Source organism: Dasypus novemcinctus, chromosome 22, assembly GCF_030445035.2.
Source record: "Dasypus novemcinctus isolate mDasNov1 chromosome 22, mDasNov1.1.hap2, whole genome shotgun sequence".
NCBI lineage: Eukaryota > Metazoa > Chordata > Mammalia > Cingulata > Dasypodidae > Dasypus > Dasypus novemcinctus.
Genome location: NC_080694.1, coordinates 8,151,153 through 8,163,489, shown reverse-complemented (window position 1 = coordinate 8,163,489; position 12,337 = coordinate 8,151,153).

The window sequence follows — 12,337 nt, the reverse complement described above, 5'->3', positions numbered from 1 at the left end:
ATTAAGAAACTATTTGTTATCAGACCTCCAGAATTAGAAATCTTTTTTATGCCCTGGCTCTGCCATATTTTATCTGGGAAACTTGGTTTATTCTTTTCTATGATTCTGGAAAGGTTGTATCTAGTATCCAACCAGGTAGGGCCTGTTTTTTGTGCACATTCTGCAAGGAAAAAATGACATTTCAGCACATTTGGTTGACTCAGGTGGTGAAACTAGCTTCCACTGAAAGGATAATGTGAGAGACTTCCTGAAAAATTGTACGCTGAAACTATTTGGGGACTGACTTAAGTTCCATTTATATGCCTCCTTCTCCTGCTCATAAGCTGTTTCTTTTCATAAGTGCCGCCGAACTGCCCAAGTCTAAATGAATGTCTTTGATTTCAAGCTAATTTTCTTTTTTAAAAGCCATTTCCTAGCATCCTGTCCTGCGAGAGAGTGGTGAGAAGTAATGGAAAAGCTGGGATTAAGGAAAGAGAGGGAGGATCATGTTTGGGCTGTGTTTTGCTGACCTCCACCCACCCATCCCACTTCTGTGTTTTGGGAGGTCTTCTGAGTTGCTGTCAACAATTTCCTGCTAAAATGGCAGGGGATAGATCAAACAGTTCATGCTTAATCCTCTCACCTTTATAACTGCACTTCTCTTTTGGAAATTACTGTCCTAGTAGTAAAATTCTTCATTTATTAAAATTCTAAAATATGTTCTCATTAAAATGATAACTTCATGAATTTTTGCAAATCAAGAACACTTGTGTAACTGGCACCCAGATTAAGAAATGTTCTAGAACCCCAGAGGTCCTCTCATGCCCCACTCTAGTCAACACCGTATCAAATGATCACCATTTTCCTGACGTCCATCAGAACATATTATTTTCACATTTTTGTAATTCATATAAATGAAATTGTCAGTGTTACTTCTTTTTGTCTCTCCTTCTATTACAGAATATTGGTGCTATTTATCTCTTTTGTTTATCATAACTATATTTAGGTTATGCTACTTCCTGTATTTTGTTTCACTGTGTGAACATTCTAAAATGTATTTGTCAATGTTAGGTTTGTTGATGCTCAGGTAGTTTCTTTTTTGTTTGTTTGCTTGTTTGCTTTAAATTGTCCACATATAAATGAGTATGGATCTTTTGGTAATGCATATCTAAATTTGCAGAATATAAATTGTTGGTGTGGGGGGACTGCTGATTATAAACTGAAAATAAGTTCCCTCTTTGTTGGAACTGCCCCCAAACTTCCAAGGAGCTTGCAAAAATGTATCCAAACACTTTGCTTTGCAAGGTATTCATTGGTTGTGGCTTTACATCTTAAGCAACAATTGATGGTATAGGTCATGTAAACATTAGCCAGTTTTGTAAGTGGTGATGTCTCATAACGGATTTGTTGGCATTTCTCTGATGCTTGGATATGTAGAGCATCCTTTTGTATGTTTATTAGTCTTGTGTACATCCTCTTTTGTGAATTACCTGTTCAAGCTTTTGAATAACTTTTATTTTGGTCACCTATCCTGTTCTCATTTTTTTGGTAGGAGACTTTATACATTCTTCCACATTACGGATTATGACTTTCCACTTTACCTTTTTCTTTTTCTTATGAAGAAAAAGAACTCTTAATTTTTATAAAGTCCCATTTATTAACTCTTTAACTGCAAATTCTGTTTAATTTTTAGAAGAATGAACTATACGAAAGAAAAAGATGGACTCCCTGGGTGTGAAGTCAATTATGACACATTCTCCCCACACCCCAGTGCTTCAGTGCTGAAGACCAAACAAAGCAACACAAAGCAATTCTTCAAGAACTCAGAGGGCTGGGCTCTAAGGATTGAAAAGAAGGACAAGGAGTCTTCCTTAGCTCACGCCTACGTGACCTTGTGATTTGGGAATTATTTTGCAGTCAAAATAAGCCCTGAGACCTGCATATCAAGCTCATATAATGACCAGGCCTAGTAGATGAATTGAGTGGAAACACCTGGGGGGGATAGTTTTCAAAAGAAGACCTCCAAAGCCTGCCTGCCCATCCTTAAACTTGCCCTGTCAAGGCAAATCCTGCTGGACAAATCAGGTTGTCAGGCTTCTGGGCAGGCTTCAATGGCTAATTGAGCTCTTAAACTGAGATGCACAACTGTACCTGATGGGCAGTTGTTCCCGACACCAAAAGCTCAAATCCTGAGTTTGGAACGTATATGCCAGGCACTCTTGTTTTGACCAACTTGACTTTTATGCTGTGAGCATGCTAAAAAGCATTGCACAGCAAATGGAGCACTCTGAAGCACAAGAAATAAAACAAGTTGCTTAAAAATAATCTCTGACAATTGCCTTAAGAATAACACTGCAGGAAAAATACATAGTTTTGGGAATTCCAAATCCTTACACATTTCTCCCTTTTCTATTTACTTTGTTACTCAGAACAACATCTTTAATGGCACAAAAACACTAAACTGGTGAGATTAACCAGTAAATTAATTTGCAGTGGGTAATTATATAAGGAAATTGAAATGGTACTTAATGCAGTTTTGATTTTTACCATGTTTAAGCCTTTTTAAAAGCAGTTAATATTGATGCTATAAGAATACTTGAAGACAAACATACTTAATTTAAGGAATAAAGCACCTGAGTAGTTTAAGTATAGTTTTGTGAAGTAACACAGTTCAAGAATGAAGTAGGTATTTAATTTTTAGGGAAACTTTAATCACTGAAATTCTGTGTGCTTGCTTTACATTATATCAACAAAACTCCTCAGTCTATTTTTGCTTAAATGCTTTCTTTCCTTGATATTATTGGTATTGGATTTTAGATGGATTTCCTCCAAACGGATAGTTTTTGTGATAAAAAAAAGTACCTTTAATTCTTATTAATGTCAGGAATAGTGCATAGAAATCTCTCTAAAGCAGGTTATTTTTTTCATTAAAATATTTTAGAATTTATGAATTCTGTTATTTTAATCCATAATTGTAAATGTTTTGCCAATTTAGTTCCTTTTTTAGTAAAAGATAATGCTCACACAAAAGACAGTGAAAATTACACTACCCCATGCCACTTTGATTTCAAAGTCTTTTGGAAACTCAAGTGATTAAATTGGAATGAAAAGAGTGGCATATTTTTCAGGTTTAGAATTGCAATTTTTTCTTAGCCAGTTGGAAAATAACTCTCGCCCCTGCACCCATTTAAAAAGTATCTCCTGAAGTGCAAGACTGGAGTTGACTGGAGATCAGTTTAAAGGATTTATAATCCAAAATAACTGCATGCTTGGCATGGAGGCCTGACTCCCAGGTAATTGCTAGGCCTGAGAGGTCACAAACTTCCAGTTAAAATGGGAGTTTTTAGTGTTTTTCTTCCAGCGGGTAAAAATGGGAAGGGGCGAATCTTTCAGTTAGGAAACTTTGTACCCGCCCTTTCTCTTGAGAATGCCATTCTCGGCCTGAAGATCTGTCTCTGCCGCGTTGACACCGAGACTTAAGGGAAGACGCCTAGTTTTAAACGCCATCTATAGTTTTACTTCCCACTCGACTTCAACACACCAGGGCGTTAGGGTCTGAGGGGACGAAGGGAAAAGGGCTTTGGAGGTCTCTGCCAGCTGCGTCACCCGGGGAAACCGCGGCCCCGGGAGCCACAAATCCCCTCCGGCGAAGCTTCTCCAAAGGGGAAGACGTTTCCAGACTCGCCCTATCTCCATCCCCGCAGGAGAGACGGCCTTCACTCACCCCAACGAGAGGGGGCGTCCCGCCCTCCCCCCCCCCCCCGCTTCCCGGGAAGGTTTCCAGCGAGCGAGGAGCGGGCTGGGCCGCAGGCGCCGAAAGCCGGGCCGAGGGGAGCGCGGGCTCCGGGGGTGCCCAGTGCCGGGGGTGCGCGGGCGCCCCGTGTACTGCGAACCCAGCCGTGGCTGGGGGTCTTCCTGCCCCTCCCCAGCGTCCCCTCGGCCTCCCCCTCTCTGTCCCCTCCCTCCCTCCCTCCCACTCGCTCTCTCTGTCCTTAGCTCCGACTCAGGGTGCGGAGTGACGCGAAGTCACAGAGACGCCCCGTAACTCCCCTGCACGTGGCGGGGGTCGTGGAAGCCGAGCGGGGCTGAGCTGCGCCGGGGCGAGCAGGGGGCGAGCGCGGGGGCGCCCGGGGACCACGAGGAGAGGGTCGGGAGGGAAGCCAAGGCCGGAGGGCGGAGAGTCGGAACCTGAGAAAGAGCCTGAGAGAGCAGAGGAGGAGCGGGAGCTGGGCGGGGCGCTGAGGCAGGAGCCGTCCCGCAGCAGGCGCAGCCCGCCCCCTGGGGGAGGGAGGGCGAGAGGGAGGATGGGGGAGAAGACAAAAGCCCAGTTATTAATTTTTAATAATAAAGCTTGATTTGGCTTGTTTACAAAATTCTTACCATTCTGAAACACAAATTACGTTTTATTTATTTTTTTAATCTGTAGTTTTAATTAATTCCTCTATTTTTACCTATAACGTTTATACCTTTGATCTATTTGGAATTGATGTTGGTTTATTTTGTGAGACTGGAATCCTGATTTTTTTTTTCATCATGGGTAACCTCTTCACAAATTACTATTTATTAAAAAGGCCATCATTTGACCCACTGCACCACATGTCTGCTTTTTTTGTCAGTCAGATGGTTGCATAATTTGGATATGCTTTCAAACTCCTAAACCTGTTATGCTAATTATTTCATTTACCCTTGAGCTACTAACATATTCTCTGAAAAATAGATCCTATAAGAGTTCTTCATACTTGGTGACTTAAGTCCTCCCACTTGGTTCTTCTAATTGAAGTTGATTTTCACCCTCCTTGGGTCATTGCTTATGAGCTTAGAATTTGTTTGTGAATTACTCACATTAATAAACCCTACAATCTTAAGAGGAATTATGTTTAATACTTGGAAAAATTCGGAGTTAATGGAATTTTAACAATTATATTCTATATGATATGTGCCACCATTTGTTAAGGTTTATTTCATTTCTTTCAATAATGCTTTGTAGTTGCCAATGTAAGGGTTTTAAACATATTTTATGACTGTTGATAGTTTCATTGCTGTTATAAACTGTACCTTCTTTAAATTTTATCATTTGTGTACAGAATATGGAGATGCAAATTATTTGTTATTGACCTTCCAGCCAATTTGTAATGAGTTATTAAATCTAATAGATTATAGATTACTTGAAATTTCTAGATATATGGTTATGTTATTTGGAAATAATGACAATTTTATGTCTTCCTTTTTATATGCCATTTATTACTAGTCTTAATTTCTTGTACAATTGAGTCACAACAGTACAAATTAAATAGCAATGATGGTAGCAGTCATTCCTATATAGAATATCACGTGGAAAGTTTTCAAAATCCCAACATTGCTTATAATGTTGTTAACAAGTTTTATTGTAGGCATTGAAGCAGGCTAGTAAGATAGGCAACTAATAAATTAATAGACTGACCCGGAACCTGGCAGAGAGTCCATGTGGACAATAATAACCCCCCAAGATGACTTCTGGAGGGCCCCCACCCCCAGGATTCTGCTGTCCAGAACAAAGACTTCTCCTGGGTGCACAGAAAAGCCCAGGATGTTCCCTAGGGACTTTATCATTGGGTGCTCACTAAGGGATTGATGGGTGGGGTAATCAAGCAAAACAGCCAACAGCTGGAACCCCTGCCGCCATTAGCAAAGGGGTGGAATAATTAATAGTTTATAACGCAAACCACAGGCCTGAGCTCTCTCCTCCTGCTCTCTGCAATGCTCTCACCATTTTTCCTCTGCCATGTGGCCACGCAAGTAAACCTGGGGATTTATCATCTATAAAGGGGAATTACAGCTTGTAAATCAGCCGTGTTTATCCCTTTTCACCCCCTTCCTCTCTACCTAGGACCCCTGCTTGGTTATCTTCTCCCATTTCTCGTCCCTCCCCACCTGTATAAATTACTGACCTAACTCACCTGTCTTACTCTTGAAATTCGTTTCTGCATCAGAGCCAAGAACCTAGATAAAATCTTTGTATTCTTTGTAACAGTATTCTTTGTGAGAAACCTAGCCTATTTCTAGGTTTTTAAAATGGTTTTTCATTTCGTCAAGTGCTTTTCCACATCTATTGAGGTAACAGGTTTTTCTCTTTCATTTCTGTTAATGTAGTGAACTACATTGAATGAGTTTTCAAAAGCAAAACATATAAATGACTGATTCTACTTTTTAAGATATTACCCATTTAATATTTCTCTAGGTTCCAGTCACATTTTGTTGTGGTTTTTGCTTCCATGTCCATTTCTAAAAATGTTCCCTTAGTTTCCATTCAGGGAGTTAGCTTCCTCTTTTATTATTCTATAGAGAATTCTGTCGAAATTGATAGTGAATACTCATGAAGCTAGAGTTCTGTAACTATCACATGTTATAGACATCTAGCTTCATTTCATGGTAATTTATAGATACATTGAATTTTTAAATATTTTGAAATTTGTAGGTGATTTCTTTAACCTTCAGCAAAAGTATTGTTGGAGAAAAACAGCGTTCCTGGGAAACCTTTAACAAGCATACTTTTCATAAACGTTCCATGTGATTTTGAAAAAGTCACAATTATAACATTATTAGTGGTGTTATATTTATGCCAAGTAGATAAAATGTATTATGCGTACCTTTCACACCTTCCATATACTCAGTTTTTGTGTGTTCCACACGCTATGAATGAAAGTAGGTTTAAGGTTTCTTGTTAGTGTTGTGTATTTCTTGTCTCCTTTTAGTTTTGACTTAATTTATGCTTTGTATATTTGGAGGCTATGATGCTGGCTATGAATGTATATGCCTATATAAAATACATCCTGAAAGGGCCTAAAAGGATTGGCATTCCAACTACAACAATATTCTTAAAAGCTTAATCTTGGGTTTCTAAGGAACTTTACCCACAGAAAGGATACCGGATTCTTTGGAGAATCAGCTGATTCAGGCCTGAAGTAGGGAAAATAGAAGATAAACTTGGAAATAAGCTAGCACTGATACTTTATTCCATGAACTTTACCTTTTCAAACGCAGTAAGGTAGATTTTCTAAAAATCTATACATTTTGTTTCAAAAAAGATGCAATTTCATTTTTATATACAACAGAGAAACTATAATGGTGGACAGGTAATTAAAATGAAGAAAATACTGTTTACATTTTGAAAACATAAACTTTTTAAAGTTGAGGTTTTCACAAACTGGAATAAATTATAAATATATATTTTTTTAAATCAACAAATCTAGATGCGCATTTGTTCCCGGCGGCGGTGGAGTGGTGAGCCGCACCCGCAGCCTCCCCTCTTCAAGCCGCCTGGGGCTGCAGCGCCTCCGGGTTTCGTCCCAGCCCCGCAGCGCGATCGGCCGCAGGTGGGGGCCCCTGGCTAGGCCCGGAGGCGCGGGGAGGGCGCCCGCACCCCTTCTCCTGCGCCGCGGGCGCCTCGCGGGAGGCGGGGACCCGGGAAGGGCGCGCGGTGGGGAGGACGCGCGGCTGCAGCGAGTGCGGGTCTTGCCCCCGCGGAGTTCCTGCTCCTCCCGCGGCGGCCGCTCCGCCCGGGCCGGCTGGGGGTGGGAGGCGGGAGAGCAGCAGCTGCGGCGCGCAGGCGAGGGCGCAGGGCGGGGCGCCCCCGCAGACTGGGGGAGCCCAGGAGGGAGGGGCTGGGCTGGAACCCGCCCTCTGTCCCGATCCCGCAGCGCCCGCAGCCGAGGCCGGATCGCGGCTCTGGGTTTGGGGCTCCCCCCGCCCCCACCTCCTGCCCGGCCCGCGCCTCTCCAGCCCCCAGGGCGGGGCTGCCCTCCGCCCCCAAAGGGGCTGCTCAGCTTTCTGGGCTCTGCTGAACTAGTCCCCTTGGCTCCCCGTTTCTATTATTTCCTGGGGTTTTATTCTGCCGGGAGGGCGGGGAGGGAGGCGGCTTTCTTCCTCTTACCCGCGGGCCCCGTTTCCCGCCCCAAGACGAGCTTGGGTGCCCCCTGGCAGGAAGCGGGGCGGGGTGCACCCGCGTGGCGTTGCAGGCGGTCCGGGTGCCCGGGTTTCTGGCCCCGCGGGAGCGGCCTGCGCCCCTGCCCCGCGCCCTGGCCCTTAGCCCCCTGCGGGCCTGCAGCTGCCCAGTGCACGCGCTTGAGGCGCCACCCTCGGGCGGGCCTGGGGTGGGGGCTGCAGGGACTAAACCAGGGTGGCCTCGCCCCTGCAGCCAGGTCTGTGCGCTGGCTGCGCCCCTGGGAGGCAGCCCTGGGACAGGACAAGGAGCCTTCAGAACAGGAGACCAGGGCTGATTAGCGCCAAGGGGCTTGAAAAAATAAATCAACAGATCTGGTTGACCACAGCTGCGAAATACTTTTTTAAAAACTGCAAAGGTACATCTTTACAGAAATATAACGTCACATATACTGAACTCGATATGAATGTGTGTCATAAACATATTTAAACGCCATCAGCCAGATATCATAGACACATAAATTAATGAATTCCATACTTATAAATTGGGTTATTTGTGAAATATGCACAGGAAAATAGAAAAGACCTGGGAATTTTAATTTTGAGGATTGGGTTTATATTTTCCTGATGACCACAATGATGTAGTCCAAATATACTCACAGTGTTGATTTGATGTAACACTATAACCAACATTAATAAGCACATTAAAATATATAATTAAATTAATGAAATCTAGATTTTCCTTGCATTTAAACTGTGTTAAGCATAAAGGAAATATTTAAAAGGGCAAAATATAAAATTCAGGAATAAGATACATGAAAGATAATTAATACAAAATAAAATAATCCCATTTCTCTTATCAAATATTTTTCATTCAAAATTTTATAATAGTACTTAACATTTAAATTTGATAAAAATCTATTAAAATGATCATAATCACTGCTGATACTATCAATAATTTGTCCTATTTGTTTTTTTCTGACTTTGCGTAGTTTTCCTGACCAAAGCATTTTGAAAAGCAAGATTTTATTAAGCAATTTTCATTTCAGGAATGTATCATAATGATTGCTTCACATATCTTCAGCACATAACTAATTTGGAATACAGGAGCACCAGAATTTATCTACATGGCAAAAAAAAAAAAAAAAAATTCAAATGAATAAGGAGGCAGTATTTTGCAGTCATTAGAAGACAATTCTGACTATCAGCATATCTGTGTTCAAGTGTCACATTTACCCTACACTTGGTGATCCTAGACAAGAGTTGTGAGAAAGTAAAAGGAGATAATAAATATGAAATCCTTAATTCTGTCCCAGCTTGTACAAATTTATTAGTAATTTTCAGCAAATAACAATATGTAATAACTAAAATGTTATTGATGTTATTGCTTTTGTTAATGTTCTGTGGTTCATAAAATAATACATTATGTGGACAGATACTAAAGAAATGCCCCAGAAAAAATTGTGTCTATATTTCAGAAACAGTGTTGTTTAGGATATAATGCTTATGAAAAAGGAATGTATGAGACCACAGATAGTAGTGCTGGTCGATGCATTCAAAATAAGGAAGAGGGCACATTCTCTCCCTGCCATCATGGCCTATTTTTGCTTCATGATACCACTGAGCCAGCACTGGGATGTCACCATCATACACAATATAGTGAATCAGATTCTGAAGGATTACTGAGAGTGGTCCCTGGAGCTATTGTCTTTTATTGAGCATTTACATGTGACATACATATTGCCTTGAGGAAGTGGAAGTAGGTTAAATACTTTCATAGAGTTCCAAAATGATACTAAGAGTCAGGATGATTGTTATTGTAGGATATTGAATATATTATTGTTAAAAGCAGGAAAAGAAAAAGGTAATTCTTTTAAAATTACTGTTAAAGGGAAAAAAGAGCATACAACTTAGGATATTGTTGAAACTTGATCAATACACTCCTATCACTACCAATGACTTCTTGTCAGATGGTTGAGCAAGTGTAGTCAGTTGTTTTGTTCCATTTTTCCTTTTCTTTTTTAAAGATTTTATTTTTATTTATTATTTAATTCCCCTCCCCTTCCCCGGTTGTCTGTTTTCTGTGTCTTTTTGCTGCGTCTTATTTCTTTGTCCGCTTCTGTTGTCGTCAGCGGCACGGGAAGTGTGGGCGGCGCCATTCCTCGGCAGGCTGCTCCCTCCTTGGCGCTGGGCGGCTCTTATGGGTGCACTCCTTGCGCGTGGGCTCCCCTACGCGGGGGACACCCCGGTGTAGCACGGCACTCCTTGCGCGCATCAGCACTGTGCATGGGCCAGCTCCACACGGGTCAAGGAGGCCCGGGGCTTGAATCGCGGACCTCCCATGTGGTAGACGGATGCCCTAACCACTGGGCCAAAGTCCGTTTCCCCCATTTTTCCTTTTCATGTTTCACATTTGTTTCCTTTCTTGGTTGCAGTGAAGCTCATTGACTGGCAGTTACGTTACACTTAATACACTTAGAGTGGGTTTCGCAGCTGAGTAGTTTATGGGTATGATCCAAGTCAGAGAGGACATTATTTTTAGTTTTTACTTTTGGTCTTGATCCACTAGAGAGAGTCCCACTTCCATCTCATTTTAATTTTTATTGATTATCTTAAGAGAAGATATCTGTCTTGAGGATGACAAGGAAATTGAACAAAATTATGAAACAGTTTATATAACAAGAAATAAACTTATATAGATCAATAATCACAAGTAAAAGCATAATCTGAATCAAACTAGTTTTCTTCATATTCCATTAAAACAAAAACCTCGTTCAGGAAGGTCTGGCCACTGAAATGTTTAAGCCTGACTGATATCATAAAACACCTTAACTTGATTCTTCAAAATATTTAGGTGATTTACATATATTGTCAGAAGTATTAACATAAATGCGACATTGTCCATGGACAGCTAGGGTATCTGGAGCCTGTCTGTGTAGCAAGGCCACTGGTGCTAGGCTGTTAACCTCAGCCTGAGGGGCCCAAAGTGCATTGACAATGGTGTTAAAGCTGTTTCGTAACTTTAGGTGTATTTACAAACATTCACTCCAGGTCATATGTTCTCGGGGAAGGTATGAGGGAGCACATGAAAGAGTGGGACTCTGTAGTAAGGTAGTTAAAAGGATTGGGGCTGTTTTCCCTCTTTTTATCCTTATCAGTGGCTCCGGGAATCTGTTTCTTTTTGTTGCGTCATCTTTTTGTGTCACCTCTCCGTGCGTGCAGCACCATTCCTAGGGAGGCTGCACTTTCTTTCATGCTGGGCAGCTCTCCTTACCGGGTGCACTCCTCGCACATGGGGGGCGCACTCCTCGCGCCTGGGGTTCCCCTATGCAGGGGACACCCCTGCATGTCAGGGCACTCCTTGCGCACGTCAGCACTGCACATGGGCCAGCTCCACACGGATCAAGGAGGCCCGGGGTTTGAACCGTGGACCTCCCATGTGATAGCAGGGCACCCAATCCATTGGGCCAAGTCTGCTTCCCTCAATTGGATTTTTTGAAAAGCCTCGAGGCTGGGAAGCCAAGACAAAACTTCAACACCAGAGTTCACCTACAGTTTGCCAATACATTTGGGTGAATTTGTCTTGCTTAAAGTCAGAGAAAATAGGCTAATATTTGCCAGAAAGCAGCCTTCTTTGCTGACCTGTAAGGTTGGGAACCCAAGAGCAAGGTACCAGACCAGATTTCCCAAGAGTTTTGTAAGCATTGGCTCCAAAACGTCAACCTTTGTTTCTTAAAAGGCTCTGGTCATGTGTGAGTAATTGAGCATTATTCTCAAACATGACATTCCAGTCCAAGCCTTGGTTATATAACCAATGTCTTCAATTATATCCTGTTAATAAGGACAACAGATTCTGATTAAACCTATACAAATAATTATAGTGCTGTAAAAATAAAATTATTTAACAAGAGTTTTGATATTCTAAAGAAGTCAGGCTGTTAGAAAAGAGAAATGTTTTATGAATTGGATATCTTAAGGTAAGAGAGTAAGGGATTCCTTGAATCTAGAAAATAGAACATTAACATATCAGCAATAATCTAAACAAAATTACAATTATTCTTTTTTTTTCTTTAAAAGATTTATTTATTTATTTATTTCTCTCCCCTTTCCCCACCCCAGTTGTCTGTTCTCTGTGTCTATTTGCTGCGTCGTCTTCTTTGTCTGCTTCTGTTGTCAGTGGCACTGGAAATCTGTGTTTCTTTTTGTTGCATCATCTTGTTGTGTCAGCTGTCCATGTGTGTGGCACCATTCTTAGGCAGGCTGCACTTTCTTTCACGCTGTGCGGCTCTCCTTTTGGGGTGCACTCCTTGCGCGTGGGGCTCCCCTACATGGGGGACACCCCTGTGTGGCACAGCACTCCTTGCTCGCATCAGCACTGCGCATGGGCCAGCTCCACATGAGTCAAGGAGGCCCGGGATTTGAACCATTGGACCTCCCATGT